This window comes from Panthera onca, chromosome A1 (assembly GCF_046562875.1).
Source record: "Panthera onca isolate mPanOnc1 chromosome A1, mPanOnc1 haplotype 2, whole genome shotgun sequence".
NCBI classification, from domain to species: domain Eukaryota; kingdom Metazoa; phylum Chordata; class Mammalia; order Carnivora; family Felidae; genus Panthera; species Panthera onca.
In genome coordinates this window covers 10,360,269-10,370,580 of record NC_138339.1, presented here as the reverse complement: position 1 = coordinate 10,370,580, position 10,312 = coordinate 10,360,269, and positions in this window count along the sequence as shown.

The window sequence follows — 10,312 nt, the reverse complement described above, 5'->3', positions numbered from 1 at the left end:
TGAAGACTGCTTGAGATTCTCTCTCTTCTTTTTCCTACCTCTGTCCCTCTCCTGCTCACATGTGTGCCGGCTCCTGCTCTAAAGATTAAAAAAAAAAAAAGATTGGAAATACATCAGGGAGACCAGGGTTGAGAAATACAATTGCAATCATACGTTGAATTCTTCTCAGGAATTATATTCTCTGTCTCCTGCATATTTAAATTCATTCATAATCACAAAAACATTCTATAATTGATCCCTTCTTTAAAAAAACGTTCCTGGGGTGCCTGGGTGTCTCAGTTGGCGAAGCGTCCAACTCTTGATATCAGCTCAGTTTTTGGTCTCAGGGTTGTGAGTTCAATCCCAGCATTGGACTCTGTGGTGGGTGTGGAGCCTACTTAAAAAAAAAACTCCTGACTCTAATTTCCCCTTTAAGTTACCACTACTTTGTTGCCACTCTCATTTACCAAATTTCTTCACAATAATAATCTATAATCTTAGTATACAATCTCCATTGCTCATTTACTCTTATAAACCCAATTATGCTTCACCTCCACCATATGATCACAAGTACTCCTATGACCTCTGGTTTGAAAATCCAAAGGTTAATTGTCCATCATCCAGTCTTGCTTAACTACCAGTATATTTGAAACAGTTGATTGTTGCATCCAACTAAAATAAATACCTTCTTCACTTGGCCTCCACGGTATCACATACCTGATTTTATCTATAGACCTTCATCTTTAGCCTACTTGACTGGCATTTCTCTTCCTCATGATCATAAGCTTCAAAGGGTCCAAGGCTCAGTTCTTAGATATTTTCTTCTTATCACCTAACTCCCTTCATTGATCATCTCTCATCCAGTCCAAAGTCTTTAAATATCATCTACATATTGATAACCCCCAAATTTATACCTCCAGTCTGAACTTCTTTTCTGAATTCCAGGCTTGCATATCCATTTGACTTCTTGACATTTCCACTAGTTGACTATAAAGACCTGAAACTGAATATGTCCCAGACTAAGTCCTAACCAATCCTATTGTTTTTTTGAGTATGCTTTCTCTGTGGCTTCTCCATCTCTGTCAATGTATACTGCCTTGTTTCTAGTTGCCTAGGCCAAGGCTTTGACTTCTCAGTTTCTCATGTACCTATAATTTAATATATCCCTAAATCCTGGCAGCTCCTCCTAGAATACATCTAGAATACAGCCACTTCTAGACACTTCTTTGGCTCTCACTCTTGTCTGAGCCATTATAGTCCACTCCTGAATTATTGCATCCATGCTCGAATTGACCTTTTTAAAGCTCCATCCACCATAGAGCCTATAATCCATTAGCAATCAGTGATTCATTCCCCACATAAGTGACCAATTGTCTTCTGAAAACCTTCAACACATCTGTATTATTTGTTTATTGCAGGGGACAAATCTTCACAAATGTGGCATCTATAAACACCCATTTACTATCCCACATTTATTATTTGTGTGGACCAGGAGTCTAGGCACTGCTTAACTGGGTCTTCTGCTTCAGGGTCTCATGAGGCTGTAATACTGGAGTTAGTCATAGCTGCAGTTCTATCTCAAGGATCCACTGGGGAAGCATTTGCTGCCAATTTCATGTGTTTCTTGGCAGCATTAAGTTCCTTGAGAGCTTCGTGGCTAAGGCCACAGTCTCTGGTTGGCTGTCAACCAGATGCCTCCCACAGTTCCTAACTGTTTGTTGGCTAGAGACAACCCTCAGCTCCTTGCCATCTGGGCCTCCCCACCATGATCACTTGTTTTATTCAAGTCAACAAGGGGGGAAGCCTACCAGAAAGACAGATTCTCCAAGTTGATGTAACACAGTCATTCTATACTGTATTCTCTGGTGTAGAAGCAAGTCACAAGTCGAACAGTCCCTGCCTATACCCAAGGATACACATGGACAATAGGGGGCCGTCTTCAAGTATGCCCACTGTAGTTTCCCATTGCGATCAGAGTCACGAATTGTTTACTATGTTCTATGAGACCTTGCATGTTCTTCCCCTAATCATGTCTTTTACTACTCCAGAACACCTCCAAATTTGAAGCCTGAAGTTAAAATATTTTATGATCTGCATTCATCTACTTTTAGAATCAAAAAATAAATAAATTTATACTCACAAAGCATTCAAAATAATAAAATCATCACTATGTATAAAGTATGTGTGTGTGTTCTTGAAGACAGAACTTGAAGAAAGGTGATATTGCTTTAAGAAAAGTAAATCTCTTTGGACGAGTTTTTGAGATTTCTTTTATATCCATCTATCTGAGAGTATTTAAAAGGGAATAAACAAACCATCATTGAAACTTTTATCCCTTCTTCAATGCTTAATTCAGATACTCTTACAGGTACAAAATATATTGAACAATTTATTGATCATAGGTTACATCACAAGTTACATCTCAATCCACATGACATCCAAAAGTACAGTCTTAATAATGTTTAGTGTTCCAAATATAATTTTGTTTTTATTTTATAAGAATTTATAAATATTAATAAGTTAATATGGAATTATGTTATAATGGTCTTTAACTGTAAAGACAGAATTAGAATCAAACAGGTAGAATTAAGAGTTTGAATCCTTTTACAAGTACCTGTAAAGTTTAGCCATATCTTCTATGACATTACGGTGTAAAAAGCTGCAGTCAATGTGCCATATGGAGAAAAGAGAAATTGTGTAAAAAGCTTCACAAAAGAAGAATTACATTAAAGAATGTCGACATTCATTAAAAGAAATATCACACTGAGAGACAAGAATATCGGATGAAATCAAGGAAAAGTAAATATGAAATAAATAACAATGTATTAGTATTGATTTTTTTATTTGCAATAATACTGGATTTTAGCTGTAGAATATATTCCCAATTGAAAACATAAATTTATCTTTAATAAAATATTATTTATACTAGATGTCAGCAAACTACAGCCTGCAGCATTGAGCAAATCCAGCCTTCATCATTCATTTATGTACCGTCTGTGGCTACTTTTGTATTATAAATGGTGTGTAGTTTGAGCAGAGACCATATGGCCAGCAAAGCCAAAATATTTACTATCTGACCCTTAATAAGAAACATTTGCCCATGCTAATTTATGTTAATTATGTATCAAAGCATTTTTAGACATACTTGCAACTTGTCTATTTGTTCCATAATTACATTGGCTAGAATTTTTAAATAATAATTTAAATTAATTTGTTCATTGGCTAAATGAGCATCTGATATTCTGATACCACAAGCTAATAATGAAAAACTTGGCCTCCTTATATCTAAATAATTTTAGTCTTGTTTAATATTTCCTAATAAATAAATTTAAACTGAAATGAATTTAAACCTCAAGAATCAATAAGGTTACTAAATGCCCCAAATTTATATCCTTTAATTAAATATTCTTACTCTAATACAAGAATAGTAACTAACAAAAAAGAGCAGATAAAATTATATTAACCACATCAGCATCATAGTGTGATAGGGTAGCATGGTTCTTGCTCATAAGTCTTTAAATAAAGTAAGAAATCAAAGTAAATAATAGGAATCTTTAGAAAACAGTGAGATGCAGTTTTTATTAATTACTAATATTTATTTATTTTAAAAATAAAATAATATTCATATTTTATTATCAACCTGATTAATGCAGCATGTAAGATTATTCTGCTTATATCTGTGATTGAAAAGACCTAAATTAACTAAAATGAAGTAAAAGTAGTTAAAAATTCAAAGTGGTGTCCATAACAATTGAGGTATCATACTCTCTCTCTCTCTTTTTTTTTTTTGAGGGAGTGCATGTTGAGGAGGGGCAGAAGAAGAGAGAAGGGGAGAGAGAGAGAGAGAGAGAGACAGAGAGAGAGAGAATCTTAAGCAGGATCCATGCCTAGTGGAGAGCTTGATATGGGCTTGATCTTAAGACCATGAGATCATGACCCAAGCTGAAATCAAGAGTTGGATGCTTAACAGACTGAGCCACCCAGGCACCCCAACAATTGAGGTATCATAAATGCACACAAAATGAGCTTCCCTGATAGGAAATCTATGAAAACAAATTACATACTAGAATATATTTACATTTATGAGTGGCCACATGCTGTAAATATCACATTTGTATCTCAATTAAAATGTATTTTATTTTAGCCAAGGGGGAAAAAACTCATATATTCAATCCGGAAAGTCTGTGGGTCCCTAACATAGAATAAATTGTATTAAAAGGACACAATATTTTAAACAATGTTATGACATTTAATCCATAGTAATATATGTTATAGAGCTCAATCTGAGCATAGTGAACAGATATAAATAGTAATCTGTTTTCTTTAAGTTCCCATCTCCCTTTCCTGCCCCTTCTTTTGCTCCTCCTTCTATCTTTCTTTTTTACCATTCCTTTTAGCTCTCTTTACAACTGGATGTGTCCTAGAGTGTAAATAAGAAGAACTTGCCTTTGGTATCATGTGACCTGAGCATGCAGTATTTCATTAGAGGAGAATTAATGGATTCAAAATCCCCAAAATAGTGAAAAAGTGGTTGGAGTCTAGAGAACCCAAAGCAGGAATTAGAAAGAAAAGTTACAGTTTCCTAAATCAATTCTATTGCACTTTTCTTGATATGACCATAAGATTATTTTATCTTGTTCATTTTATTCATGGATACGGTGTTTTGAATGTATGTCATTTCATTAGGGAGTTTTAGCCTCCTCATCCAGTTGTCAGAATTAATTGTAGGCTGAAATACATTATTTGATAGACTGCCATTGTACAAGATTGTAAAATAAATGTCTAAGCCATGGAAACTATAAACATAATTATGAATTATTTCAGATGGTTTCATGGAGAGGGTATTTAGATCTTTCAAAACAGTTTATATTTTCTAGTAACTAATGGTCATCTGAAGAGAGCTGCTCATCTATAATAACCAAATTATAACATTTTATAGATATATATTTTCAGATTTTTTTCTCCAATTTCAGTCACAATATAAAAGACATAGTTAAAAATAGTAACACAGATGGTCTAGCAAGATTTCTACATTTCTAGATATTTAGAGATTTCTATAATATAATATTATAAATGAAGTGTTTTACTTTCTATTCAATTAAATATATAATTGCTATATATATATGATTACATATAGCACTAAATTAGTCCCAAACTAAACATTGATGCATGACTGAATAATGGTAAGTTAAATTAATATACACTTTTAAGATGAACACTTATTAAACTCTATGCTATGGATTCTCCTCAAGGTCCTTGATAATATAAAGCATAGTCTCTAGTGAATTAAAGAGACATTTAATAATTAAGTTAAATAATTAATTGTATAAATATCTACAATCCATGAAAGCTACTATGATGAAAGTATATAATACTTTGTGACCAGATCTTGTTTTCTAACATTCTCGAATAAATGGATGGAGGGCTCCTTAGAGAAATGGTTGATGTGGTACTGGGAAGGAAATATACAAAATAAACCTAGAGCATCTCAAGGAAGTTATTAAAAATAAGCAAATGAAACAAAAAACTCACATTAATGGGGATATATCAAAGGGACATATCAAAGAGCCACCTGAAAGAAAACCTAACGGCCAAAGCTAAAACAATTTGAGGAACAAAGTAAAGGAAGTAATTGAATTGTAACCCAAAGTATAAAATAAACCTTAATGAGTCCATCAGTATGGACAAATACATTATTAAATTAAAAAAAGTGAGTGATGAGGCTCCTGGGTGGCTCAGTCAGGTAAATGTCCGACTTCTGTTCAGGTCATGATCTCGTGGTTCATGGGTTCTGACAGTTCAGAGCCTGGAGCCCGTTTCAGATTCTGTGTCTCCCTCTCACTGTTCCTCTCCCACTCTCATTCTGTCTCTCTCTCTCTCTCAAAAATAAAGATTAAAAAAAATGTATAAGTGATAATTCCTTTATGTGGATATTCCACCCTCGATGAGGTGGGGCACAGCTCGCTCTTCTTTAGTGTGTGGAAGGAAGTACTTCCTTCCAAAAAGTACTGTAAAGAGAAAAGATATTTGGTAGGTGGATGGGGAGTGAGTCACTTTACAGTGCATAGTGTAAAATCCTGACAAATATCACCTCGGTCTGCCGATAAAGGTCAACATCAACAATGTAAGTCATTATAATATGCTGATTCTAAGTGCCTTTGCTAAGTTGTCATTATCATGGCACTTAACCTTGTCTTTCTTCCAAGAGCATATAACCCCTGTCTACTCACGAGATACTGTAAAGCCCAATATAGAGACACATTGCAAAATATCAAACCAGTGTTTTTCAAAATTATCAAGGTATCAAAACAAGAGAGCCTGAGAAGCTGTAATAATCAAGACAAGCCTGAAAAAACATTATAGATAAATATAGCATGGTATCTTGGATGATATCCTGGAACAGAAAAAAGACAGGAGAGGGGTGCCCAGGTGGCTCAGTCAGTTAAGCATCCAACTTTTGATTTCGGCTCAGGTCATGATCTCAAGGTTTGTGAGTTTGAGACCCACATCGGGCCCTGTACTGACAGTGTGGAGCCTGCTTGGGATTCTCTCTCCCCGCTGTCTCTCTACCCCTCTGCCACTCACGCTGTCTCTATCTCTCTCAAAAATAAATAAACAAACTTAAAAAAAATTTTTAAAAGAAAAAAAGGAGATAAAACAGAAGAACATCTGTATAATGTATGAATTTTAGTTAATAATGATGTATCCCTACTGGTTCATTGATTATACCAAATGTAACATAACCAACGTGAAATGTTAATTATAGGAGAAATTGGCTTCAGTCTCTACGGAGACTTTGTGCTATCTTCTTAATAGTTGTATACATCTAATGCTATTCTAAATTACAGTTAATTTTTTAAAAAAGGGTGCAACTTAAATTACAGTTTGTAGTGAGAGACAGACCTTGTCTAGGAATTCAGGGAAGGTTTTCCTGAGGACATGATATTTAGACTGAAATCTAAACAATCTGTTATTAAAAGAAAACTAAGTGAAAATTATTTCAATAATGTCGAAAGCAAAGGTAAACACACGGGCAAACCAACAAGATGGGGAGGAGTGTGGTAGAATTCAACATCTGCAGAGCGTTTTGTGGGAATACAAAGGATGTAGACATCTTCGGTAGGCTAAAGATGCAGATTGAGATTGCATCATGCTTGGCTTCTAGGACTGGACATTTCCCACCTATCTATTCTTCATGTTTCTGTGTTGAGGGATGCCATCAGAGCGGAGTTCTCGGCTTCTTGCCCAGGCTTCATTCACTCTTTACTATGGAAGAGCAAGGAAATATCTATGGTTCATAGGGGACACTCAATAGTTCACACTTCTTGCTTGGGCATGACTATTCAAATATAAGTATATAAGAATGTACACTTTTTAAAAAGAGAGAGAGATGACAGGGGTGCCTGGGTGGCTCAGTTCGTTGAGTCCAACTCTTGCTCTTGGCTCAGGGCATGATCTCACAGCTTCATGAGTTTGACACCCGCATCAGCCTCTGCGCTGGCAGTGTGGAACCTGCTTGGGATTCTCTCTCTCCCTCTCTCTCTGCCCTTCCTCCATTTTCACTGTCTCTGTTTCTCTCAAAATAAGTAAATAATCTTTAAAAGAGAGAGAGAGAGAGAGAAAGGACAAGTTAATTTCTAGTTCCAGCTAAAGTGTTATTGCAAATATGGAATATTCAATTGTGTTTAATAGGAATAGAGGGAGACAAGAGAAGGCTAACAGTTGAGTAAGATGGCCAATGAACTAAAACGTAATTCAACATACATTTTAATAAAATTCGAAGAAGAAAATATTCAATTCATTTTTCCATTATGGCAATAAAGAAGAAATTTGAATATATGGCAGATGTTTATTGCTATATTTACAAATATTATTTTGCAATTATATGAGGATAAGAAACGTTATCTTCCAGTCTGAAATTTCTTTGAGACTAAGGTTCGTAGCTGGGAACCTTGGAATAATACGGAATGCTTTTTCTAAGATACTCTTGAATTAACCTTGAGCTGTCAGACAGAAGATAGGCCATTATCTTGTAAAATCAGAAAATGCTACAGCTTAGTTACTTCTCAAAATTTCACAATCAATAAGCAATGAAATGACCTTTTCAATATGTATGTGTTTGATTCCAAACCTCAGTTGCAAACATACGGCAGCTTTAACCAGACAACTGTGGCGAGACAAATGGATGAGAGTCTACTCTTCAATGTTGCATGACATCTACTAGGCAGTTCTCGAATTTCCTGATCTAAAGTCTTTAAAAATGGTCAAGACCATAGTGTCACCAAGACAAATTCCAAAGGGTGAGTTTGTTTGGGCCATTGCCGAAACTATTTGCATTGAAACTCACTTTCATTTACCAGATATCTACTGAGGGCAAATTCAAAAGGGTCTTGCTAAAGAAAGAAGAGGAATAAAAATTTGAGAAGATAGAATAAAACACCGTGTGTATATTGGCTGCCAGAGCACGGTTGCCACAGGATGTTTGTATGTGTTCAGAGATGGAAATATGACATTTTAGCAAAAATATATTGCATGGTGCCAAGAGGCAAAATTAACAGTAGTTACTGGCTTTGCTTCCAGCAGCCACTCACCTTAATAAACTAAATAAAGAAACATGAAATCATATTTCAGTGTATTTAGAGACACGTATTTCTCCAACGAGTTTAGAACCTTCTGCAGTGGAATAAAAAGTGGAATGTTCATAAAAAGTGATGAATAATATATTATTCATCAAGATCACTAAATGCCAGTGTTTTATTTCAGGATGAGAGCAATTTGATAACAGCATTTCAAAGCTTGCTTTTGGGTTAAGTTGGGTTAGAGTTCTTTCCTAGATAAATCAATGTTTGAGGAAAGAAGGGATACTGCTGGAAAGAATTTGCCTGATTCATAGCCCCTTCCATTTGCATAGGAGAAGACATTTAGTGTATCAGCACACTCTCTTAATTTGTGTTTTTAATAATATTTTCATGAACATAAAGCCAACATATTTCTACTAGTCTTTTTTTTTTTTTAATTTTTTTAATGTTTATTTTTGAGACAGAGACAGAGCATGAACAGGGGAGGGTCAGAGAGAGAAGGAGGCACAGAATCCGAAACAGGCTCCAGGCTCTGAGCTGTCAGCACAGAGCCTGACGCAGGGCTTGAACTCACGGACGGTGAGATCATGACCTGAGCCGAAGTCAGCTGCTTAACCGACTGAGCCACCCAGGTGCCCCTCTACTAGTCTTTAATAAATAATTTATCTTCATAAGTAGACATTCTTATTGTTCTGTGATGACAAGATAGGAAGTCAATGTTTTTCATAACTTACTACTCTCTGAGCATGTTCTATGTTAATATTTTGAATAATTTGAACCATGTGAAAGTAACCTCAATGTATCAGTTTGTGTCTGCTTCCTAAAATCACATCCCCTAAGTATAGACAGGCCTGAAGACATACATTCAAAAGCTGACATTTCATTATGTCCGTTGAAAGAAATATTTCATTTATGTCATCATTTGGAGAAAATGAATTCAATTTGGTTCAAAAATGTCTTTCTCTATTTTAATTAAAAATTATCCCTATAGTAAATTAACAATTTTTAGTCAAAAATAATTTTCCCTTGGGCGCCTGGGTGGCGCAGTCGGTTAAGCGTCCGACTTCAGCCAGGTCACGATCTCACGGTCCGTGAGTTCGAGCCCCGCGTCAGGCTCTGGGCTGATGGCTCGGAGCCTGGAGCCTGCTTCCGATTCTGTGTCTCCCTCTCTCTCTCTGCCCCTCCCCCGTTCATGCTCTGTCTCTCTCCCAAAAATAAATAAAAAACGTTGAAAAAAAAAATTTAAAAAAAATAATTTTCCCTTTTTTCATGGTTAAAATAAATTGTGGTCACATATGGTGGCAATTTTAATTATATGCCATTTAGGATTTTAATATTAAAAAAATTAATGTTTATTAACTTTTTGACAGACAGAGTGTGAGCAGGGCAGGGGCAGAGAGAGAGAGTGAGACACCGAATCCTAAGCAGGCTCCAGTCTCTGTGCTGACAGCAGAGAGCCCGACGCGGGGTTTGAACTCATAAACTGTGAGATTATGACCTGAGCCGAAGTCAGACACTTAACCAACTGAGCCACCCAGGCACCCCTAGAATTTTAATATTTTAAATTTGAAAGCATCAATAGTAAAAATATGAATGGAGATGTTACAAGTTTACTGATACCTTTAACATTTTTAACCAAATGTGTGATACACATATATTTGATGGGTGGTGTTATGGGAAGAGTACCTTACACTGGAAACAGAGAAAAAGAACACTAAGTTATCATCTCCTTAGTATGAAGTCAATAAAATACA